Source organism: Protopterus annectens, chromosome 7.part0 (assembly GCF_019279795.1).
Source record: "Protopterus annectens isolate FY-2018-M chromosome 7.part0, PAN1.0, whole genome shotgun sequence".
Taxonomy (NCBI): Eukaryota; Metazoa; Chordata; order Ceratodontiformes; family Protopteridae; genus Protopterus; species Protopterus annectens.
The window spans coordinates 790788359-790803723 of record NC_056739.1 but is presented as its reverse complement, the minus strand read 5'-3'; the positions used below and the strand labels follow the sequence as shown (position 1 = coordinate 790803723).

Below are 15365 nucleotides of genomic sequence, written 5' to 3'. Positions count from 1 at the left end.
GGACAGGTGATCCGCTGTGGCGACATCTAACCTGGAAAAGACGAAAGAAGAAGAAGATTAATGACTCTCAAAAAAAATATTACTGAGATGCCCTGCTTGAGCAATTAGTCACCCCCCCAATAATCAAAGAAGAGTGGCAATACCTTGAATAGTGTGTTTATCTAGATCTTAGTTTTACTTCGTCTTTGTAGAAACTCCTACTTACAAGCAAATGATCTAGGAAATATGCAGCACCCAACTGCTTTTTAAAGGTATATCATAGGTTCATAGATTAGTACTAGGCTAACTGCCCTTTTAGAACATTTTAAGCCTAGCCAATTACTCCATGTGAGAATCAAATCCTGCACCTTATCTCTGTAAGGTAAATACCTTAACCAATATGCTGACCTCCCACCCATTTGTTTCTTCTTCTTATTCTACTCCCCAGCAGTATACAAAATATTACTAAGAACACTGGACTTTGTCAAGCATTCTCACAGGCATATATCTTTTTGCATGTGCCTTTCACTCGCCTTCCACCGGGAATTGCCCAGCACCTTTACTCTACACCCATTCCACCCACGACTATATGATTTCCTTTATACGCACTGGTCATCACCCACTTATGGCTGCACTATTGGTTATGTGTTTAACCTTAAGCCCCACCCCTTTCTAACTGTAAGTATTAGCTTTACTTCTCTAATTTCACCTCTAATTCCTCAGCATTCAGCTTGTATCATTGAACATCAAGTATCTCTCACACACCATCCAGTCTAATTAACTCATCACTTAACATGAAACTAACACTCAATTTTCAACACCTGATACACTTCATATTAACAGCACCGCTACCTCTACTCTAAAAATCTTTCTATTGGCTATATGAATTCATGCAGTCTACACAAATGGGCTCCTTTTAAGGTTTGGCTCAATATACACAAAAATTACAGTTATGTAAGAACTTGCCATAACAGTAGATATCCTTCTCTTCACTGTCGCAGTATTCCTTACAATAGAGATCCCCTGACAAAGGGTAGCCTAACATCCGGCCAGTATACCAAAGCCTTTAGGCTGCCTAAGGAACACCGTACATCATGTATACTCCCTGCATATAGTGTAGGGCATAAAGGTGACGTCTGGACATAATATCCTCAGAACTAAGAGCCCCAGTAGGAACGCCAGTCCAAGGAATATAGAGGTAACAAGTACATCCGGAGGAGAAAAAAGGCATGGGGAGGAGGGAGGGAATACTGCAACAGTGAAGGTAAAGACATCTACTGTTCTGGTAAGCTCTTTCACAACTGTATTATGTCCTTCCATTTCACTGTTGCAGTATTCCTTACAACAGGGAGAGTGCAAACGTTCAGGAAGAAGACTGGGAGAAGGAAAGACGTGTACAGCCCTCCAGGAATCCATGAAGAATAGCCCTAGCAAAGCTGGTTCTATCTCTGGATATCATATCCAACTTGCACAGCCTTGTAAACATATGCACAGACATTCAGGTAGCTGCCTCAAGAGTACAGCGTTAGTATCCAAACCCTTGAAAAAAGCACCAAAAGAAGCCAAAGACCTAGTAGAATGAGCCTTAAGAGAAGAAGAAATGCTCTTGCCGTTAAAAGAACAAAAATAAATGGCTTTAAATATCCAAAAATAAACATTTTGCTTGGAAACAACCAATCCTAAAGGCATAGGATGAAAAGAATGTAAAAGCAGAGCAGATTTACAAAAAGCCTTAGTCTTATCTAAATAAAAATCTGAGTTGTCTATGCACATCCAAAGTGTGCAGAATCTTCACTAGCAGATTGCAGAGAAGGGAAAAAAACGGGCAAATGAATAGACTGATTAAACAGACAACTCATTCACCAATTTCGACATTAAAGAAGGATTAGTATGAAGATTCACCCTGTCCTTACAGAAAACATAAAAAGACAAGCCACAAGGGCTTGCAGATGTTAGGGCCAACAAAAGAACAGTCTTCTACAAACAATGTTGTAAGGAAGCTGTAGCTACAGGCACAAAAGACGCCTGGGTCAATTTCTCCAAAACAAAATTAAGATCCCAGGGAGGAGGAGCAGGCTTCTAGGAAGTTTTAATATGAAGGATGCCTGACTGTTAGCCTCAAATCTAGAAGCTAAAGCAGGAGATAAAGGCAGACAAGCAAAAACAGTAGAAAGGCCAAAGCAGAGAAATGTAAAAACTTACTGAAAAGGGGATGAATAGGAATGTGAAGATAAGCATCCTTGAGGTCCAGAGACACTAGAAAAGCCTGAGGAGGAAGCAGAGAGAACAAAGTCTGAAGGGATAACATCCGAAAGGAAGAGATCTTCAGAAAGGTCTTTAAATGAGAAAGGTCCAGAATGGGTCTCCAAGTGCCCTCTTTCCTGGGAACCCAAAACATTCTGGAGTAAAATAGAAAAGTAAAAACAAAGCAGAGCTCTTACAAGGCAGAGACTTAAAGTAAAATCAAACTGTTTAATGGTAAGCGCTTTCACCGTTCTAATACAGCTTCATCAGACAACTCTACAAAGAAAACAATCACTTCTTATACAAGCATCCAACCAATAAAAAGCAACCATCAATTAACAAATCAAAAACTTAAAGTAATAGACAGACTAATGCTTCAATGGTCTCTGATGCAAAAATGGTTTAAGGGAGATCATATCATTAATGCCTGGGTGAGTGTCTGCTTCAAAAAATAAAATCCATTTTTGCTTACTCTCTTCAGTTCTGTTAATGATGTCACCCCCTCTTAAGTCTTCTAAAATCAACTCTAGGACAAAAGATTTAAACTGATGATGTTCTCCAAAGGACTCAACATGGTTTGCTAAAGCACTAGTACTTTTCTTATGTTAATATCCCTTTGATGTTCAAGTATGTGTTCCCTCAAGGAACAATTAGTCTTCCCCACATAATATACACTACATAGGGTACAAAAACTATAATAGTCTATATTCCTGGTGCTGCAATCAACATAGAAAGGAAAGTCCACACAGCAACGATGTAATGAGTGTAAAAAATGAGACCACTAAAAAAGAAGTTATGTCTTATCATAACATTCCATCTGAGTTGTTGATCTTCTTCCAGTCATCACTGATGGGTTTGGTTCCGAGGGCTTCTAAAACTAAGCTCGCGTACACCAAAAACTCTCAAGCTAAGCTGCTACCCACAACGCCCTTCTCCCAGTTACCTCAGATCAAGTTTGCATGCAGCATATAGAAGAAACAAAGACAGGGGCCATCTATGCGCAGAAACCCTGAAACACCACAAGGACCCAGAAGATCCGCCAGGTGCCTTTGGTGGGGGATGGTGGGAGGGTGTGATGACTGGAAGAAGATCAACAACTCAGATGGAACGTTATGGTAAGACATAACTTCTTTATCTGAAGTTATTAATCTTCTTCCTATTCATCGCTGATGGGACAGAATCCCAAACTACTTGGAGAACCTGGGTGGCCCTTATGGAAGAACATTCCTGAGAACCATTGAGCCGAAGGCTGCTCTTCCACTGGAGACCAGATCCAATTTGTAATGCTTGATGAAGGTATGGGGTTTATCCCAAATGGCTGCTGCACTGATGTCATCCATGGAAGCCCTGGAGTGGAAGGCAACAGAAGCTGCGATAGCCCTTTTTGAGTGAGCTTTGATCTGAGCAGGCTTGGGGTCATTCGTAAGAGAATATGAGAAGGTAATGCAATCTCTGAGCCATTTTGACAAAATAACTTTAGATACAGCACACCCCACTCTAGGACTAGAAAATTAAATGAAAAGTTGGTCCGACTTGCGAAAGGACTTAGTTCTGTCCAGGTAAAAATGTAGTTGTCTATGAACATCCAATGAATGCAGGCAGTCTTCTTCCTTGCTCAAATAATTTGGAAAAAATACAGGGAGCTCAATGAACTGGTTGGAGAAGTCGGAAACCACCTTGGAGAGAAAAGATGGATTAGTACGAAGTGATGCTCTGTCCTTATGGAAGATCAAGTACAGGCTCTTGATGCATAAGGCTTGTAACGCGGATATCCGTCTGGCTGAAGTGACTGCCACCAAAAACAAAGATTTCCATGACAGGAATTTTAGATCACATGTTGCAGCCGGCTCAAAGGGGAGTAGAGAGAGAGACTGGAGAACCCGGGAGGGAATATGTGCCTCCACAGGCTGCATGATAGGAGGTCTGCTATGGACAATTCCCTTGAGAAAAGTCTTGCAAAGTCAGCTGGAAATAAGAGGGACTCCAACTGAACCATTATGAAAATAGAGTGTCCAGGATCCAAGGAGGTTGTAACAGGTGAGGTCGGAGGAAGAGAAACCACACTTGACAAAGCCAGAAAGGGGCAAAGAGGATTACTTTGCATCTCAACCGAACAGCTTTCCTTAGAAATAGAGGTATCAGAGGTGTCGGAGGATAAGCATAGAGGAGACCCCCGGGCCAGTCGTGAGTCAGAGCGTCTCTCTGTGACTCCCCGTCTGGGGGAAAGAGGGTAAAGTAGCTGCTGCATTTTTTGTTTGAGGGGGAAGCGAAAAGATCGCAGCAAGGCTGGCCCCAACGGCTGAAGATTTCTGCCACCAAATTCGGGTTGAGAGACCACTCGGGTGGATGGAGGATGCATCTGCTCAGCCTGTTCACAATCACGTTGGAGTTCCCCGGGATATGCGTTGGGATTAGAAAGCTGTTGGAAACTATCGCCCAATGCCAAATTCTCATGGCCTCACGGCATAGGGGGTAGGATTTGGTCCCTCCCTGTTTATGTACCAGACGACGGACATATTGTCAGACTGGATTACAATCGTTCCCAAAGGAAGGAGTAGTGCCTGCAACGCAAACAGCACCGCTCTTAACTCCAGGACATTGATATGCAAGTTGACCTCTAGGCTGGACCATGTGCCTTGGACTGTCTTTTCCTGGAAGTGGCCCCCCACCCTATCAGGGAAGCATCCGTGGTCACCGTGGCATTGGGTTGGGGAGTCTGGAAGGGGTGACACCAAAGATTTTCGTCTGTTCTCATCCACCAGAGGAGATCTTGTTTGCAGGAGTTGGTGATGAGGATCTGTGAGCTCAGAGGATGAAGACTGGATACCCACTGGGACAAAAGGAGCCATTGTAGTAGTCTCCTATGCAGTCTGGCTAGGGGAACAATTGGGATGGCTGCCGCCATAGACCCCAGAGCCTGTAGAACTTCCCTTGCAGACACCTTCCTTCGACAGAGTATCACTTGTACTTGTAACCCTAATCTCTGAAGTCTGTGAGGAGGAAGAGAGACTTGGCTTGTTTGAGTGTTGAATACTACCCCCTATAAATTCCAATTGCTGGGTGGGATGAAGGTTGGATTTTTCCCAGTGTATGGTGATGCCTAGGAACTCCGCTAGTGCTAGAGTGTAGTGGAGGGCCCTGACCAGTAGGCGCTTGGTGGGGGCGGAGAGAAGCCAATCATCTAGATATGGAAACACCTGGAATCCCTGAAGTCTCAGATGAGCTGTCACCACTGCTAGGCATTTTGTGAACACTTTGGGGGCCGTCAAGAGACCGAATGGCAGGGCTCTGAATTGGTAATGATTGGCTCTCAGCCAGAAGCGAAGGAGACTTCTGGAATGCTTGTCCATTTTGATGTGGTAATATGCATCCCAGAGGCCTATCGAGGACATCCACACACCCTCCCGAAAAAATGGGAGAATGGATTGTATCGTGACCATGCAGAATTTGGTCTGAACTACTGACTTGTTTAGTTGGCTGATATCCAGAATGGGTCTCCAGTCCCCTGATATCCAGAATGGGTCTCCAGTCCCCGGTCTTTTTTGGCACCAAAAAGAATCTCGAGTAAAACCTGGATCCGCACTGGTCTGGGCGGACCGGACCTTTTGGATGACTCGATTTATACACAGCTTTGCCATTTCTGAAGCTGCCTCTTCCCTTTGACTGGGTAGAACATCGGGAAGGGATTTTGGGGGTCTTGGATAAGAGATTAGAGGCATGTAGTAACCTCTGGAAATTATTCTCTGCACCCACTGATCGTTTGTAATAGTGTGCCAGGCAGCTTGGTACAGAGAGAAACGAGCCCTGACTGCTTCCAGAGGAAAGCAATCGGGCAACGCTTCAGGAGCGCTGATACGGTCGTCCAGAAAAAGAATCTCTGGAGTTCTAATTTTGGGGACCCCCGCTGCCCTGAAAGGGGCATCTTAAATTATTGGAACCCCCTCTGCCTCTGCAGGAGTCCTCACCATGTTCACTATGGAAAGGGCCTGGAGATTTTTTGTGCCACATCTTTCTACTCCTCTGGTTCCTGGAAAAGGTGCGCTGAGGCTTGGAAAAATGTAGGCCAACAGCAGACAAGGTTTTTCCAGCCTGCTCGCATATGGCTAATGTGTCCTTCACTTTAGAACTGAACAAAGCTGACTGTTTGATAGGGGTGTTTAAAAAGTAAGACTTTAAGGAGTCCACGAGGTCACAAATGCACATCGAGGTGTGGCGTCTCATAACTACACCTGCACCCGCAGCTCTAGCCACCCCTTCATCTGTGTGGGACAGCAACCTCATGGATGAGTTGGAAATCGACTCTAGGGTGGCAAGCTGGAAAGCAACTATCATGTGCCACGTCCAAAGCTTGACCCGTGAGGATTCCAGAGAGTTCAGTGATGAGATTTCTTTGGAGCCTCGTTAAATGCGCCAAAAAGTTCAGAGACCTAACAGCAAAGGTCGCTGAAGCAAAAACTCGCTTCCCTAATCTGTCCACCACCCAGGACTCTCTGTTGGGTGGGTGGACAGCAGGACTTTCCTCCGCAAGGTCCTTTTTTGTGGCAGCCGCCACCACCATAGTGTCTACTGGTAAGACTCTAGACCAATGGGTCTGATCCTCTGGAGGGGAAAGTATTTTGTCTGATCTCCAGTGAATGGCCTCGATGATATCAGGGTTCTTCCATGCCCACTGCACAATGAGCTTGACTAACTCATCAATGGGGGGGGGGGGTCACCCAAGAAGTAGAGGGCCGAAAGCAGAAGGCCTGCAGAAATACAGATTCCTCTGAAGAAGGGTTGGAGGGCTTCCACCTGCCTCAAAATTTCCAGGATGTCTCCAAAGGAGACATCATAAGGGGGTGACCGTGGGGATCCTTCCCCATCATCGTAGTCCATATCTTTAGTAAGGGACTCCTCCGGGGAGTCCATGTGTTTCCTCTTAAACATCCGCTTCCAAGGGGGTTCTTCAGTGGGAGCATCCAAAAAAGACTCAGAAAGGGGGTTACCCTGTGAGGCTTGCGCACTCGTTGTCCTGGGGGGGGGGGGCCTGTGATAGCTGCAGGTCAGAAAGAGTGGGGGGAAAGTCCGACCTAGGAGGATTGCCTCCCGAAGCAAGCATCCTCTCCAATCACCCGGAAGGCAGGCCCACCTGAAGAGGAATGGGAGCCCGGAACTGAGGAAGACAATAACGGAACCGGAGTCACACCCCGCTCCACACGGCCCGCTCCTGGGGTCAAGCAAAACCGGGGAAAGAGTCACCCTCAGATCCAAAGAAGGAGCCGGCGAAACAACTGGAGCCATACATGGAACCGAGCGTTCCACCCCCTAAGCATGAGATTGAGGAAAGGTGGGTTCTTAAGGAACCGACACCCAAAGGGGCCTCGGAACCTCAGCCAAGGTCACTGTCAGCGCCGAGGAAAGGAGCCCTCCTGCAGACGGAGCTATGGGCCTAGGAACTGAAGGGTCCAAGGGAGGACAATACAAGGGAATCACAGGAGCAATGGACCCAAAACCCAGAGTGGGGTGTATTCTAGGAAAATTTGTAATCCCACTGGCTGTCAGCAGCTGATCAAAGAGGTGCACCACATCCAACTCAGATAGGCTTCTGGTGGACCTTACCGACACACCTAAGGGGAGTCAGGTTGGTCCAAAAAGGGGCTGAAGGCTTGTCCAGCAAATGGATCCAAGGATTGGGGTACCGGGTCCCTGATGTAGTAAAAGTCGGCACCGAGGATTCCAGTTCTGAAACAAGCAAAAGGCGGATTATCGGTTCCGAGAGTGGGCTCAGAGCCAAAACAATAGCCGGAGTGGAAGTCATTATCAGCTCCAAAGAGGTCATCGGTACCGATCTCGGAACAGATATGGGGGGATGTCGGTGCAGAGGTAATGGCAGGCAATATGGCTGGAGCCGAAACCACGGTAGGAACCGTAACCATCGGTGCCGAGAGCTGCACCAACGAGGAAGTCATGACAATCTCTGTAGGGGCCACTGGAGCCGAGGTGGTCGGAACCGAGGAGGCAATCCTGTGCTCCATGAAAGTCCTATGGGCCTTATGCTTATGAGGCTTGCCCCTATCACCGGCCGGTGAAGAGGTGTCAGAATGAGTACGGTTTTTGTCCATAGATGGAGGGGTTGAGACATCCAATGCAGAAATAGCCTCAGAAAAAGGAGAAGGAAGCAGGCCTTTGAGAATTAGTTTATTCCTTTTTTCATTCAGCATCCGCTGACTGAAACTGGCACAAATGTCACAGGGAGGTTTCACAGATAAGTGTGGAACCCCCAAACAGTATACACATTCGTCATGTAGATCACTATTCGGGAGTTTACCATTGCAGAAGAGCAATGGTTAAACCCCAAAGTCCCTTTCTTTTCAGACATACCACAATAAAACAACACAACAACAAACCAGAGTAAGGAAAGGAAGGAAAGAGAGAGAGGAAAGGCCAACAATGGTATTCAGAATACTACAAGGGTAAAAAGGGCGTTTACCAATGATGGTACAAGAAAAGGGATACCCGTGGGTAGAGCTGAATAAGATATCAAGAAATAGAAGAGTTTTGAGAGGGAAAAAAAAAAACAACTCACAAGATACTATAAATTTTGAAAAACGCAATACTTAGCTGGAGAGCTCGGTGAAACGCTGCTATATGGCTGTGCGGCAAATGAAATCTGAGGTAACTGGGAGAAGGGCATTGTGGGTAGCAGCTTAGCTTGAGAGTTTTTGGTGTATGCAAGCTGGGTAGGCTGACTCGGTTCCGAGGGCTCAGAACCGAACCCATCGGTGATGAATAGGAAGAAGATTAAATTTAAGGCACGACAGTGCCTGTAAGGAAACGTTCCTCATCTCTGTGATCCTACAGACAGTGGTTGATCTTTCTTATAGCAAAGTTGTCTCTTAATTGACATATTTTTAAAAGAGAAAGATGGTTTATTCATTATTATATCCCTCAACTTATTGTCTGCACAGAGAATATTCCAGCTCTTCTTAATAATGTCATAAAAGACATTCACATCACTGGAAAAAGTTAATGGGAATCTAACATTATATCTGTTCACTGGCATCTGGGATGTACTGTGTTGGAAACTTCAGAAAAAAACGGTCTACCTTCTCCTGTCTCTCCTCTAAGACAGATTCAATACATTAAATCTCCTTTTCATGGTAGCCCCTATTCAAAAAATCTTCCTTCAATGTATTAAAAACTCTTCTGCCAAACCTTCATCATTATTATGTAACCTCATCATCCTCAGGAATTGCCCAGTCAGGACATTCCTGGGGATGTGGCGAGGATGCACACTATCCTTGTGCAATAATGTATTCTTCCTTACTTCCTTCCTAAACAGACCTGTCATAACACCCAGCTCACATCTTTGTATCAGAGACCACTGAAGCATTAGTCTGTGTCTGTTACTTTTAAGTTTTTGATTTGTTAATTGATGGTTGCTTTGTATTGGTTGGATGTTTGTCTAAGAAGTGATGATTTTCTTTGTAGAGTTGTCTGTTGAAGCGGTATTAGAACCGTGAAAGTACTTATCATTAAACAGTTTGATTTTACTTTAAGCCTCTGCCTTGTAAGAGCTCTGCTCCGTTTTTACTTTTCTGTTTTGTTATTTCTGAGTGGAACTCTAATATCCTGGTTTTTATTTTATTATTCCTTATTCTGGAATAAAATCCCTTCCCCCTTTGAGAAACTGGAAATTCTTGAATAATTCCCTGAATCAAAAGATCCTGATGCACCCCTGGGAGAGATTTCAAGACCATGTAATACCCCAGGCAGATAATGGACAGAACCCAGGAATACAGAGTAATTGTTAACCAAAATGTAGGAGATAGGGAAAGACTAAGAGATAAAGGAATGTGGCTGAGAAGATCAGGATAGTCAGAAAGCACCTGGTTTGTCAGGAAAAGGAGATTCCTGTCACAGGAGTCTGGGTAGTTTTAGCAGGAGGAGCCCTTTCCCCCCTTTTTTACCCTTGAGAGGTAGGCAAGATTGCCTACGTACAAAGGCGGCTTATTAAGGTAATTTTCATTGAAATTTAGGCAGAGAAGAGACAGAACATGCTTCAATTCCTGTAAAGCCTAGCCAGTGTCCTGAAGGACAAAAAATTAGCAGCAGCTGCACCAAATAATAAGAAGTTATGTACCTACCATAACGTTCTATGTTAGTTGTCCTCTTCTCGCCTTCTTTCTTGCTGGATGGGTTCGGAGCCAATCCTCGGCTCCGACTCGGCCAATACTAAAGCTCGAGAGCTAACTCCACCGGCTCGAGGCTCCCCTATATCCCACAATGCTAGGCGGTATCTACTCAGATCTCATTTGATAGCTAAGCCAAGCAGTTCTGGTCTCCACAGTATGGAGAAAAAAGGACCCACCTCTATATAAACCTGAATGTAAGCTACCACAAACATAAAAGGGAGAATAGAGGTGGTAGAACATATGGGAAGGAAAACCCCAAAGGAAGATCCCAAAATTTCCTGTTGGTCTGTCCAGGCTAGGGGGAAGGAGGGTGGGACGCAAGAAAGAAGGCGAGAAGAAGACAACTAACATGGAACGTTATGGTAGGTACATAACTTCTTAATGTTAAGTTGTCAATCTCGCCTTCATTCTTGCTGGATGGGACCGCGTCCCTAGCACCTTATTCCGGGTGACCTATCGGAACAGACTCTTGAGAACAGTGGAACCAAAGTTGGCACAGCTTCTGGAGGCCATATCCAATTTGTAATGTAAAATAAAGGTATGAGGAGAAGCCCAATTGGCTGCTGCACAAATGGAATCTATTGGCAGCCTGTCCTGAAAAGCTACAGATGTAGCTAATGCCCTAGTTGAATGAGCTCTAGGTCTTGAAGGCAGTTTTTGATGTCTGATTTCATAGATTAAGGTAATTACAGAGGTAAGCCATCTTGAAAGGGACACTTTAGTAACTGGAAGGCCCAATTTCCCTTCTGCATAAGACAGGAAAAGCTGATCAGATTTCCTGAACTGTTTAGTCCTGTCTAAATAATATCTAAGTTGGCGGTGAACATCTAGAAAATGTAATTTTTGTTCCGACCTGTTGGAATAGTCAGGGAAGAAGACGGGGAGATCAATCATTTGGTTTAGGTTTGCCTCAGAGGAAACCTTAGGTAAGAAGGACGGATTAGTCCGGAGGGACACCCTATCTTTGTGGAAAACTAAGTAAGGAGGACGACTGCACAGAGCATGAAGTTCAGATACCCTTCTAGCTGAAGTTATGGCTACTAGAAAAAGTGTTTTCCATCAAAGCAACTTAAGAGGGCATGAAGCTGCTGGTTCAAAGTGGGGGAGAATCAAGGATGCTAGGACCAAATTCAAGTCCCATTGAGGTGGGGAATCTTTGATTGGGGGCTTGAGCAGAAAAACACCTCTTAAAAAGGCTTTGCAGAGCTTATGGGACATGATACTGGAGTCTGAGACACCTACATGAAAATTAGATATAGCAGCTAGTTGTACTCTAATGGTAGATGAAGAAGAGCCTAAATGAAAGAGCTCTGCCAGAAAGTCTAGGATAGACTGGATAGGTGCAGTGAAGGGGTCTATATTTTTTGATGCTGCCCAGAAGGAAAAGAGTTTCCACTTACTATTATAAATCTTCCTGGTAGAAGATTTGTGAGAGGCTATCAGGATGTTTCGGACCGAATGAGAGATTAAGGGAAGCCTGGCTAGTGTAGGAATCGGAGAAACCACGCTGTGAGGTTGAGAGAATGAAGGGAGTGGTGCAGCTGGCCCAACTGGTGGGTCAACAGATCTGGCACCGGGTCCAGATGCCAAGGCTGCTCCAACAGGTAATGATGGAGGAACGGAAACCATATCTGTCGAGGCCAGTAAGGGGCAATGAGGATCATTGTAACTCTCAAGGCAATAGCTTTCTGAATTAATTGAGATATCAGTGGAAAAGGGGGGAAAGCATATAGAAGTCCCTGGGGCCAATCGTGGACTAGAGCGTCTCTGGTGGGATGGCCTGGTAACGGGAAGAGAGTGAAGAAGTCGTGACACTTGCTGTTTTGGGGAGTAGCAAAAAGATCGCAGCAAGGTTGGCCCCATCTTTGGAAGACTTCTTCCAGCACTGATTTCTTTAGAGACCACTCATGGGGCATGAGAATGGCCCTGCTCAACTTGTCCGCAATCACGTTGGACTTCCCGGGAATGTGTGTTGCTATCAGAAAACGCTGAGAAGAAATCACCCACTGCCAAAGTCTGAGTGCCTCTCGACATAAGGGGTAGGGATCTGGTTCCACCCTGTTTGTTGATGTACCACACTACGGACATGTTGTCTGTCTGAATTGCAATAGTCCCTGTGGGAAGAGAGTCCTGAAGGGCTTGCAACGCTAAAAGCACTGCTCTCATCTCTAAGACATTTATGTGCAAGTGGCACTCGAAAGGTTGCCACATGCCCTGGGCTGTCCTGCCCTGATAATGCCCCCCCACCCGATCAGGGAGGCGTCTGTTGTCACCGTGGCGACTGGGGGGAGAGGAATGAAATGTCTGCCTTGGAGAACTTGAGGTGATGTTATCCACCAAGACAGGTGATTCTTGCATGATTGAGTTATTAGTATGATGTGAGACATCGGGAGCTGTTGGAAGGACCACTGAGTAAACAGCATCCACTGGAGGATCCTCATGTGGAAACGAGCTAAGGGGAGAAGGGTGATAGTAGCTGCCATGAGTCCTAATACCTTCAAGACTACCCTGGCTTTGACCTTGTTGCATTGTAATAGAAGGTAAACTTGTTTGCGGATATCTAACACTCTGCTCTGTAAGTCTGGCAGAAAGATTGAGTGTGTCTAAGGTGGCACCTATAAAGGTAATAGACTGACAAGGCGACAAGGCAGATTTTTCGAAATTTATTGAAATGCCTAGAGCTTGGCAAGTTTGGATGGTGAAGTCTCTGGATAGAAGCAGTTGATGTCTGGTGGTGGTGGTAAGGAGCCAGTCATCTAAATATGGAAACACCTGGAATCCTTGACGTCTCAAGTGAGCCGCGACCACTGCCATGCATTTGGTAAACACTCGGGGGGCTGTAGTGAGACCAAAGGGCAGGGCTCTGAACTGGTAGTGACTGGCTCCCAGCCTGAAGCGGAGAAACCTCCTGGAGCGTCTGTGCATTTTGATATGGTAGTACGCATCCTGAAGGTCTATCGAGCACATGCAATTGTCCTGACTGAAGAAGGGTAGAATGGACTGTAGCGTGACCATCCGGAATTTTGTTTTTTTGATATAATCGTTTAACTTGCTGAGATCCAGTATAGGTCTCCAGTCCCCTTTTTTTTTTGGTACCAAAAAGAATTTGGAGTAGATTCCGGATCCTTGCTGGTCTGCTGGGACTGGTTGGATAGCTCTTTTTGACAGCAGCCTTGATATTTCTAGTGCTGCTTGTTCCCTTAGACTGGGTGGAACGTCTGGAAGGGATCCTTTGGGTTGGGATGGGATGTGAATAAAGGGAATTTTGTAACCCTCGGATATGATTGACTGTACCCATTTGTCTTGGGTGAGGGAAAGCCAGGCTTTTGGGTACAGTGATAATCTTCCTCCGACTGCTTCCGAAGGTGGACAGCCGGGCAGCTCCTCAGGGATGCTGAAAGGGTTTATCAGAGAAAGTTTCTCTGCTACCCTGGTTTTGTGGACCTCCTCTGCCCCTAGGGCGTCTATTGTTATTCCCCTCTGCCTCTAGAGGGGAATCGACCTTGTGCGTCAGATGAGACTCCCTGAGGTTTGCGGAACCACATTTTTCCTCCCCTCTGACCTTTTGGATAAGGTCTAGAAGGGGTAGAAAAACGGACTCCCACGGCAGAGAGAGTCTTATCTTCCACCTCGCACCTAGTCAATGTATCCTTCACCTGAGGACCAAACAATGTTGAGAAATCAAAGGGGGAATTGGTGAAGGACGCCTTGAAAGGGTCCGCAAAATTGCAAAGCCGCATCCAGGCGTGACGTCTTAAAGCTACACCTGTGCCTGCGGCCCTACTCGCCCCATCAGCAGCATATGAAATAAGCCGCATGAAGGAGTTAACAATCGAATTCAGCATTGCCAACTGGGAGTTCATTTTGTCTTGGAACCCCTCAGCTGTTGGATCCTGTATAGCCTTCACCCATATCCTTGAGCAAATCTCTCTGGAGACGGGTGAAGTGACACAAGTAGTTCAGCGACCACATTGAAAAGGTCGCTGATGAAAACATCCGCTTACCGTACCTGTCCATGGTCCTAGACTCCTTATTAGGAGGATGGACAGGTACCGAAGGATCGGCTAACTCCTTCTTAGTGGCTGCGGCCACCACCATGGCATCAACAGAGACACCTTTAGATAGAAACTCTTTCTCCTTAGGGGCAGTAATAAATTTTGACGGCCTCCTTGAGGTAGGTTCCACTGAATCAGGGGCCGTCCAAGCCTTCCTTGCCACCACTTCCATAAGGGGGTCAAAGGGAGGGGACACCCAGGAGGTGGAAGGGCGAGAGCCAAACGCCTCAAGGTAAACTGACTCGTCCTCTGAAAGGTTAAAGGCGGGCCAGTTCCCCCTCTGTTTCAGGATTTCAAGGATGTCAGCAAAGGAGACATCCTCAGAGGGGGACTGGGGGGAACCTTCAGATTCCTCCAAGTCAGTGTCAGAGGTGATAGACTCAGGGGAGTCAATGTGCTTCCTCTTGCACTGTCTCTTCCGAGGGGGTCCTCCTACCGGATCAGGAGAGGCCTCGGAAGAGGAGGAAATTCCCAATGGGGAAACCTGAGGAGCTGGCTCTCTGCGGTCTGATACAAGGGGATGGGTAGAAATCACCGCAGGCACGGAAGAGGGAGGAGCTGACAGAGCCGATTGTGGGGTAGACACTGAGTCTAGCACGCTCCGCATGACTTCGAAGGCGCCCCTATCAGCCAAGGCCGGAGGTCCCCGCTCCGAGGAGACAAGGACCCCCCCGGCACCGACAGGGACGGCTCCTAGGCCGATGTCGGAGCCGAACTCACCAGCGCCGATGCCCCAAGAGGGAGAATGGGGTCGGACAAGGGTCCGATGCCACTCGCCCCCTCGGAGCCGACGGGGGAAGCTTGGCTCCGAGATCCCTCCAATGAGGAAATCGGAGCAGACGACGGAGCCGAAAGGGAAGGTATCGACTCCGAAGCACCGACAGCCACGGCTCCGATGAGTCACGGCTCCGAA

The 15365-nt window shown here is 46.4% G+C and overlaps 1 protein-coding gene across 1 annotated transcript in view; it reads right to left on the bottom strand.

The window, feature by feature from the left end:
- Positions 1-15365, bottom strand: part of DNAH2 (dynein axonemal heavy chain 2) — a 6636854-nt gene that overhangs the window by 6325674 nt on the left and 295815 nt on the right. The window lies entirely within an intron of this gene.